At 43.1% G+C, this 9,287-nt stretch overlaps 1 long non-coding RNA gene across 1 annotated transcript; it reads left to right on the top strand.

Annotated features, from left to right (window-relative positions):
- Positions 1–3,736: 3,736 nt before the first annotated feature.
- LOC125945166 (uncharacterized) lies at positions 3,737–6,344 on the top strand. The gene is made up of 2 exons (XR_007466666.1): positions 3,737–4,621; positions 6,201–6,344. It is a non-coding gene; the product is annotated as an uncharacterized LOC125945166 (long non-coding RNA).
- Positions 6,345–9,287: the final 2,943 nt, after the last annotated feature.

Below are 9,287 nucleotides of genomic sequence, written 5' to 3'. Positions count from 1 at the left end.
AAACTAAAAGGGCTTGAAAGGGCTTGAAACTCAGGAGAAAAGAAAGCTGCCGTTTTAAGACATTTAGAATATGTACCGGACTCCTAACTTTAATGTGTAAAAGAAGCTGTATTGTCGCACTCACCACACGTTGCAGTTATAACGGAAACCTGGCTTGATAGCGAAATCCCGCCTGCCCACAAAATAATTCGTAGAGATAGAACTTCTAGGGGCGGTGGGGTTGCTGTTATTGTAAAGTCGTTTGTGGAGGCCATTCTGTTATCAGATTCAAGCGACACCGGAAGTCTGCTCGTAAAACTGAATATTTATGGTCATGTTTTTATTTTATGTGCGATGTACAGGTTGCCGATTATTTATTAGGGATAAGTGACCAGATTGCCCAGTTCAATAGAAATAAGCTATTAGTAGTTGGCGATTTTAACTTGCCAGGCATTGACTGGAATCGTGTTATGTCAGGTGCCGGTTCTGTTCTCGACGCAAATGTGCTTTTTGATATGATGCTCGACCACAAACTTGTACAAGTAGTTCGTGAACCTACCAGACTTGGAAACGGTCTTGTTCGTTGCTTGACCTTGTCTTTCTTGAACGATCCTTTTCCGATTATTCTGTATCTATGGGACCTGGGTTGTCTGAATATGAACTTATTGTTGCATCATTCTCGCTGAATGGTACTCGTACTCACGTGCATGACACGCATCCGCCTACGATTGTGAAAAAATTTTGCGCAGGCTGCTGATGTGTGAATAACAGATCATCTTGATTCTTGTCTTTCTGAATTTTGCCAGAATGATGTTCTGCAGCTTTGGGAAAAGTTTAAAATCATGTGTTTATTCTGCATTGATCAATTTATACCTAACAAACGTAAAAAGCCAGTTAACATAACTATGGATGAATAGGTGCACTATTCAATTAAAATGTAAAGCCAAATGCCTTAGAAAGAAAGGCCCAGCTACCGATAATTTAACCAATGTTCGTGTCGCCCTTTCTGTAGCCATTGCAGAAGCAAAAAATTTTTATTTCAGTAGCACTTTACCGAATTTAATTAAGGAAGATCCCCAGAAGTTCTGTAACTTTATCAAGGAACAGAATCAATCTATAACAAATATTATCCATGATAGCATTCCAATAACTGATCCCAATGCTGTTGCTAACCTTTTAAATGACCACTTCCACAGTGTCTTCTCCCCGCCCACTGAACCCTCTTTCCAAACTTCACTGTCCTGCTCTTCTGACGTTAATATTTCTCATCAAGGTGTACTTAATATGCTACTCCGATTAAAAGTGAAATCATCTGTTGGTACAAATTGCATTCCCAACACCTTCCTTCGGCGTTATGCGGAACCTTTATTTTAATTAAATGTCTTGTAGTAATCTTTCAGGCCTCTCTACATTCCGCGGTACTTCCATTCGATTGGAAAGTAGCACGTGTTGTCCCTATATTAAAAAAAGTTGACCCAAGTTCAGTCTTCAATTACCATCCGATTTCCATGTTGTCCTCTTCTTGTAAATTAATTGAGCACATTGTTGCCGACTACATTAATGATTTCTTAAACGAGCATAACATTTTATCTCTTTTCCAAAATGGCTTCAGGAAGGCGCTCTCGACAGTCACCCAATTAAGCACAGTCAATCACTCATTTACTTCTGTCTTAGACAAGGCTGGCCAAGTAGATATGATATTTTTGGATTTTCAAAAAGCTTTTGATGTAGTTCCTCATGACAAATTAATTTGTAAATCAGAATTCCTTGGTCTTCCTGGCTTTATCCTGTCCTGGGTTTCTGCTTACTTAACGCATCGAAAACAGGACGTAGTGATTGATGGGCAGCAGTCCAATTCTTTCAGTAACCTCTGGCGTGCCTCAAGGCAGCGTGCTTGGCCCACTAATATTTCTTATTTATTGTAACGACATAGCTGACGTAATAGAGGCCCCTGTCAATATTCGTCTGTTCACAGACGACTATATTATTTTTAAGGATATTAATACAGTTAATGATCAACTATATCTTCATTTAGCATTAAACATCATTCTTGAGTGGAGCAAGAAGTGGGGAATGAAACTTAACTCTGATAAATATGTGCTTCTATGTATAACAAATAAAAAACTACCCCTGAAGTTTTCTTATTCCATTGGCCAAGACCCCTTGGCCGAAGTGAGCGAGTACAAATATCTTGGAATTACAATTACTAACAACCTAAATTGGAATAGCCACATTGCTGCTACCGCCTCTTCTGCTTTTAGAAAGCTATGTCTACTTCGCCATAAGCTTAAACATGCATCCCATAAAGTGAAATCATTAGCCTATGCCCCTTTTATTCGACCCGAATTATAATACTTGTGCGTTATTTGGGACCCGTTTAACAAAATCAACATTAACGCCCTTGAAAAGATACAGAGAAGAGCCATACGTTTTATTTTTTTCAAAATATGGCCGAGAAGAGTCTATAACGCAAGTGCACTAATCGTTTTCACACCCTTCAAACAAGGTGAAAAATAATACGCCTGAAGTTCCTTTACTCCTTCATAAACCGTTAATTCTCTTCAGATCCTAGTCCATACATAACTCTTCTGCATCCAGGAAAACCAGTCATTCCCACCCCCTCGCACCCTCCCCTTACATTGCCAGGACAAACCTTTTTAAATTTTCTTTTTTTCCCCGAACTATACAAGAATGGAACCTCGTCCCTTTCCAACATCTCAACTCCTCTGATTCATTTCAAACTCATATTATTAGTATTTCCTAAGTAACATTGCTCTTTTGTGCTATTTTGTTTCCTTTCCTAAGTTTTATATTTTGCAATTCTGCCTTTTGTACACATATTTTTTATGTGTTAACTTGCCCCTCCTGCTTGGGCCACACGGCCTGCAGTATGATGTAAATAAAGTAAGTCCTTGATTTTCAAGTGTTAAGATGTCAGGGTTGTGTGCAGTGAATTTGTGTTTAGGCAACAGTGTTTAATTCATTGAATCTCTATATGTGGTCTTGTTTCTAACCAGGCTTTTAACCAAACCAAAGATAAACCATTATTTTCAGCTGAACCGAACCAAAATGTCAGAGGAACTGTTCCCAACTGGTTTGACCAACAGGGTCGGCCCAGGGTCATCGTTGCTGAAATTATGACTGTGCATGGTGCTAAGCTTAAAGCAGAACGTGCCTCTTGCATCAATCTGCAGTGCATGGAGTGCTGCCCTGGCAGCAGTTATGTGGTTTGCTACGGTGATCTCAGAGGCCCAATGAAATCCTCAGCTTTCAGTTTGCCAAGTTCACACCATTTGATCGCGACTGTATGTTGCTTTAGTTGACGCACGGTTTCATCACGGTTCCATGTGCAGTCTTGTTGACTTCATTTGATTACGTGAAGCAATGCAAGTACTGTACTGTGTGTTCCAGGGACTACTTAGTGTACGAAGCGAAAGGTCAAGTTTGATTTGAATTATGCTGGACTACCGATTGCAGTTGCAGGAAATTAATCGACTAGTTCCATTTTGTGTGGCTTCCAACGTGCAGATTAAGTACTCATGATGGCGAGACCATATTGAGGATGCAAACTCGAGGTGCGGGTGGACAAATGTTAGGAATGCTAATTTGCGGGGTTACACAAGTTACGATTAATGTAACGTAGTGATATTGAAGCATTCACACATATGGCTGGGATACGAAAGGACCATATTGTAGCGGGCATTTCGTCCGAGATGGCATACTGTGGGAACATAGAATGCTATATTTGTATTTTGCGTAAAAACAGCAAATCAAGTAGTGTCATAGGACTCACTGGTAATCTTTAATATTGGTGCGTGAGCAGACACGAGGATATATCACATCTTGTGAAAATTCTGGGTCTCTTGCTTTCCCATCTTTTGAATCCTTGTATGCTATTTCACTTGAGAAGATTGTCATATGCTTTATATTTATTAAGGCCAAATGACTTTCTTGGACATAGTTGAAGGCTTAAGAGTGGGCTTGAATGTGTGCGGTACGCCAAACACGAAACAGCAATCTGGTCACTGTTTCGTTGAGGGGTGGTGTTTGTCTCGGGAAGCTGAGAAAAGCACTCATATCTCTTTGTGCTGTGATATATGCACATGTGAGGCCAGGTGATGTGTGGCCCTTGTTTCTGTGGTTGTATAATAATCAAGCAAGAGCTGTGTTCCAATGCCCGATCCATCATTGTGATCCTCAGAATTCCCCATTTATTTGACCTTTTCTTCATTTGACAGCTGTGCGTTTGGGCCACAATTCTGTAGCAATGCCTTCCGCTCGATTATATGCGACTCTTATCATCCACCGTTCACGGCCGGCTGATCGCTTTGATAACGGATAACGCGGGTGGGACGTCACTCTGACCACTGACAAAGCACGAAAAGGAATATCATCGGAGAAGGAATCGCTACAAAATCGCGGCCTTAGTGCATCCTTGTGACACTGAACAATCCTGGTTTGACCTCTGCAACACCACAGTTACCTCTTTTTTACCTAGGTTTGGCAAACTTGTTTGCACATTTTCTTGCCAAATTGATCGACTTTTCGTGATGCACATTCGTGTTCATGCCTATGTATGCACCTTGGCTGAATGCTGCAAACGTCTTTCAGGCCACTCCTCTCTGAACAAGGTTGTGTCAGTGTATGTATGCGACTCTTTTTACACGAATGCATGTTTCCTTTGACACATTGCTCTTGCATCTTGTAGATGTAGCACACGGGTATTTAACAGCTGATGGTGCAGCAAGAATCCTAACTTATCGTGCTTCTGGTTGCACACATCAAAAAGATTTTGTGACATGCTCACCATTTCACTCATTAAGCTGTACATTGCTTGTTGATTGCCTCCAAAATGCTAATAAAATTTACCGTGCAGGAAATTTGTCTGTTGCTTTATTTGAACATGACATAATACTAAGCACATGTCCTGACAGGTTAAAATAGTTATTGACCCAGCATATCTTTTGAAATAAATAAAAGCTACATACTAGGTGCACAAGATGTCCGAGAACAAAATGGCAACTTCAAAATTAGCAGTGATATTTCAGACAAGAATAAAAATATTCTTTCCAAATGTTTTACATTCTTTTAATATTGCTTTCAAAGGCTGTTGAATAAGGCAATCTCCTGCATCAATTATTGACTGGTTTTAGGTTTGATACCGGCAGCATGCTCATATTGTCACTTAGTAGTGACGGTGAAGAAAGTCACAAAACTGTGAATGACGAAGCCTACTTTTTACTGGGCGAACCTGTGTCCACATAGGCAAGTTGCACTCGAAGCACAACAATAGCGGCGAACACAGTGGGTGATCGTCAAAATCTGATCAGCGATGAAACACGTCAGCTTTTATACACGAGCCATTGAAGGTTCCAGAGTAATCCCTGGTGCCCGCGTGTCTTCCAGAAAGTACTAGACAAGTTGCGTCGCTCATACAATCAGATTACATAAGCGTCGGTGACAACAGACAACGGATAGAAGCATCGATAACGTTCGAGAAACTTTCTATACATGCAGGCGTGTCCTGCACCGAGCGACAACGTTTAACATTCGTTAGCCAGTGAAAAGGGGGTCACCGGCGAAAGATAGACAAGCACAGGTTTCAATATTGCATAGTGCATGTAGATGTTGGGCAGTGTCTCCACAATAGCAGCTTCTAGCAACTATAACCATGTTGGGCTGCTAGTTAGTCCAGCTTTTAATGGCAATGCCCATACATAGCAGCGAAGCAGGTTTTTATTAGGAACTAGGTACGGCCACATTGAGGTCGACAGCCACAAATATTCAGAGCCAGCCACTTTTGGATTGTGCAGGCACTGTTGGAGCAAGCAAATGAATTACTTGGGAGTGGTGCATAATGACATTTTGCACAGAAAATTTGGCTATTGATTCCCTGCTAGAGAAACTCAACTGGCTGAATGGCATCTTGACATCTGCCAGTGCTCATTTCTCTGACTCAGATGATAATTGGCTATCAGTGGTTGTATCATGACAAAAAAAAGAAAGGCTTTGGACATATTAAAGAAAGTGGTAATCTCCAAGTCACTGTGGCTTTCATGTAAGGCAGCTAGGACAGCGCTGGCTGCGTCTCCAAGTTCGCTGCCTAGATAGATATAATAGTAATGTTGATGTCTATGGAAACTTGAAGTTGAATTCTCAAATGCCTCACGCTAGCAGTATACTGTACTGGCTATACTACAACCTGCATGTCACTCTTGCAGGTCCTCAGACCAATGTGATGTACTGGCAACAGGACGGGCTGTGTGCAGCTGTCAAGTTATCCAGCCTTCGGTCTGGCCAGCTTGTATTAGTGTTGCGTTAATGTATATCCTGAAAGCATAAAAATAAACGCTACTGTGATGTGATAGCCATTTCTTTGTATGGATGTGCCATATACTTCGTGTGTGTTATAGTTCAGGTGCACCATGAATGATGTTGAATGTCCCGAGAAGTACAGCCTATGCAAGCACAGTCAGAACACCTTCCTAGAGAACAAGTAACATTTGTGCGCCAAACATTTTTTTACCTCAGACAGACAAAGAACTTTATTAAGGTCCCGAGGAGCAAGCCATTGGAGCCCCAGAGAGGCCCCTGGCTAGCTGTTGGCTAATCCCATGTTGGAGCTGGGAGGCCATGACTCTGCTCTCTCATGGGCCCTCTGGACAACCTTGGACTGGGCTTCCTGTTTAGTGCTCGTGATGGCCTTCTCCCAGCCCTCGCTGTTGTTGAAGTCGTGTAACACAGGGCACTGCCAGAGCTTATGGGCTAAAGTACAGAATTCTTCCCCACAATCCAGACAATGAGGAACTATCTCTGTGTGTAGTCTACTCAGGAAGCCTCTCGATGGGTACGAACACGTCTGAAGCATCCTGAGAGTACGATACAGTGCTCTACTCCATTTAGGATGGGGAGGTGGAAAATGTCGCCGCTCCCCTTTGTCACGTGCCGTAATTTCATGGAACGTAAGTAGAGGGTCACTATGGCCAATAGTCTCCGAACTCGCAAGAGGTCCCACCGCCGTCGCGGCACGTGAGTTCTCGTGCACGGCGGTGAGTAATCTCATTGGGGTTCAGGCGACCCGGCAACACGTCTCCCATGTGGGCTGGGAACCAAGTAATGTGGCGGATAGAGTCTGTATCTGATTTCTTTTTTAGAAGCGCTGCCGCTTTTGCTACGAGGCCTGAGGCGAAGGTCCTGACCACCACGCCGGAGTCCGTGTAAATAATCAATCGTTTGGGATCAAGCATCGCGATTGCGATGGCAACCTGCTCGGCCACATCGACCATGTTAGTCCTTACCGAAGCTGTGGAGAGAAGTTCACCCCTGTCGTTAACTGCAGAGACTGTGAATTTATCCGCACAATCATACTGGGCAACATCAACAAAGGATTCAATGCCTGAAGTGTTCTTAAAAACGCTTTAGCTCGCTCTACTCGCCTTCCTTTATTGTGCCGCGGATGTACATTTCTTGGAAATGGATCAACGACGTAGGTACCTCTGACCTTAACATCAAGTTGTACAATCTCCCTCAGGCTGAAGCTAGGTCGAAGACCCGCTGCCTCCAGAAGACGTCGGCCGGCCCGAAAGTATCACAACCTGCGCAGACCTTTGTGCCTCAATCAGCTTGAGGATAGTCTTGTGCACCCCTAGCTGCACTAGTTTCTCAGTGCTTGCTGTAATCGGGATGCCCAACACTTTTTTGATGCTTTTCCGCATCAGGGTGTCTAGTTTGTCCCTCTCCGTTTTTGTCCAATGTAAGGCTGAAACAACATAATTGACGTGGCTCATGAGGAATGCGTGATGCGCTCTAAGCAGGTTGTCCTCACCAATCCCTCCTTTCTTATTAGATACTCTCATGATCAGTCTAAGAATGCTTTCAGTTTTGGACGTGAGGTGAGCAATGATCTTGGCATTACAGCCCCTGGAGTCAAGCAGCAACCCAAGGATTCTGATCGAGTCGACCCTGGGGATCTGACCATTCCTCATATAAACATTAATAGGAATCTGGTCTAGAGGCGTTATCCCTCGAACCCCCTGTCTCGATGGCCTGTATAGTAAAAGTTCGGATTTATTCGGGGAGAGCTTAAGTCCCGTTCCGTCAAGGAAGGACTCAGTAACCTCTAGGGCTTCCTGGAGCGCCGGCTCAACGGCCGCCTCCGAACCTCCCGGGCACCAAATTGTGATATCGTCAGAGCGTAGAGTGCATGTTCCACATTTGGTACAGCTGATAATCTCTTAGAAAGCCTGTGCATCGCAATGTTGAATAGAAGGGGGGAAATTACTGCACCCTGAGGGGTTCCTCTACGTCCGAGCTCAAATGGTTCTGATTTTGATTGTCCTACTCTGATAGCCGCCGTCCTGCCCCTGAGGGAGGATTCCACAAAAGTAAAGAATCTACCCCCTAGATTTAGCGCAGAGATTTCTTTGAGAATGCAGTCGTGAGCCACTGTTTCAAACGCTTTAGACAAACCTAAGGCCAATATACCTCTCATGTCCCTGCTTCTATTGTCAATAACCTGATTCTTGAGCAGAAGCATTACATCCTATGTGGAGAGAGGCCTAAAGCCAACCATGTTGTACGGGAACAACTCTTCATGCTCTCAAGCACCATTTTTTTCTATAATCACCTGCAGGGGCAAAAAGAAAGACCTAAAGTTTTTGCATAAGTGTGGCTGTTTTCACTCTTTCATAGTAATTTAGAATATGAAAAGGTACACTGTTAAGCCACATACTAAGTTGCATTTGGTAGAGTGGAATGATGTTCACTTGCAGCGTTGGTGCAATTGTTGGTGCACAGGGAGTGTGATTGTGTAATCGGGAGAGAGTAAACCACTGCACGCACATGCCAACTTCATTGCTCTAGCCTTCATATAATGAAAATTTGCCGTGTAAGGCTAGTTTCACAATGAAAGAGGAAGCAATTGCATTCCCATTATTATTTTACAAGCACTAGTCTATAACGTGCTTAGTGTCTGTGCCAAGTTAGATAACCAATTGTTCCAGAACTTGCCAGTACGTGGGACTATTTACCCATTTTGCAATTACAGGAACTGTGTCCGCCATAGCACCTATGCATTATGTGGCCAGAATCCTCGAACGTCAAAGCGGGACAAAAAGGGGAGGGGGGGGGTTACTTCAGGGATAGAAGCAAGATTCTGCATTTATTCCAAGTTTTGTGTATATGAAAGAAAACTTCATCAATTTCGTGTTATGAGTTGGAGTTGTCAAGAAATTCCTTTTTCCACAGAACACTTGGTCTGCCTAATTTTGGTCACAGCTTGGAGGTAATCCAAGCTGTTCCAACAAGGT

The sequence above is a fragment of the Dermacentor silvarum genome, chromosome 4, assembly GCF_013339745.2.
Source record: "Dermacentor silvarum isolate Dsil-2018 chromosome 4, BIME_Dsil_1.4, whole genome shotgun sequence".
In the NCBI taxonomy this organism is placed as follows: domain Eukaryota; kingdom Metazoa; phylum Arthropoda; class Arachnida; order Ixodida; family Ixodidae; genus Dermacentor; species Dermacentor silvarum.
This window is presented reverse-complemented; position numbering and strand designations above follow the sequence as displayed.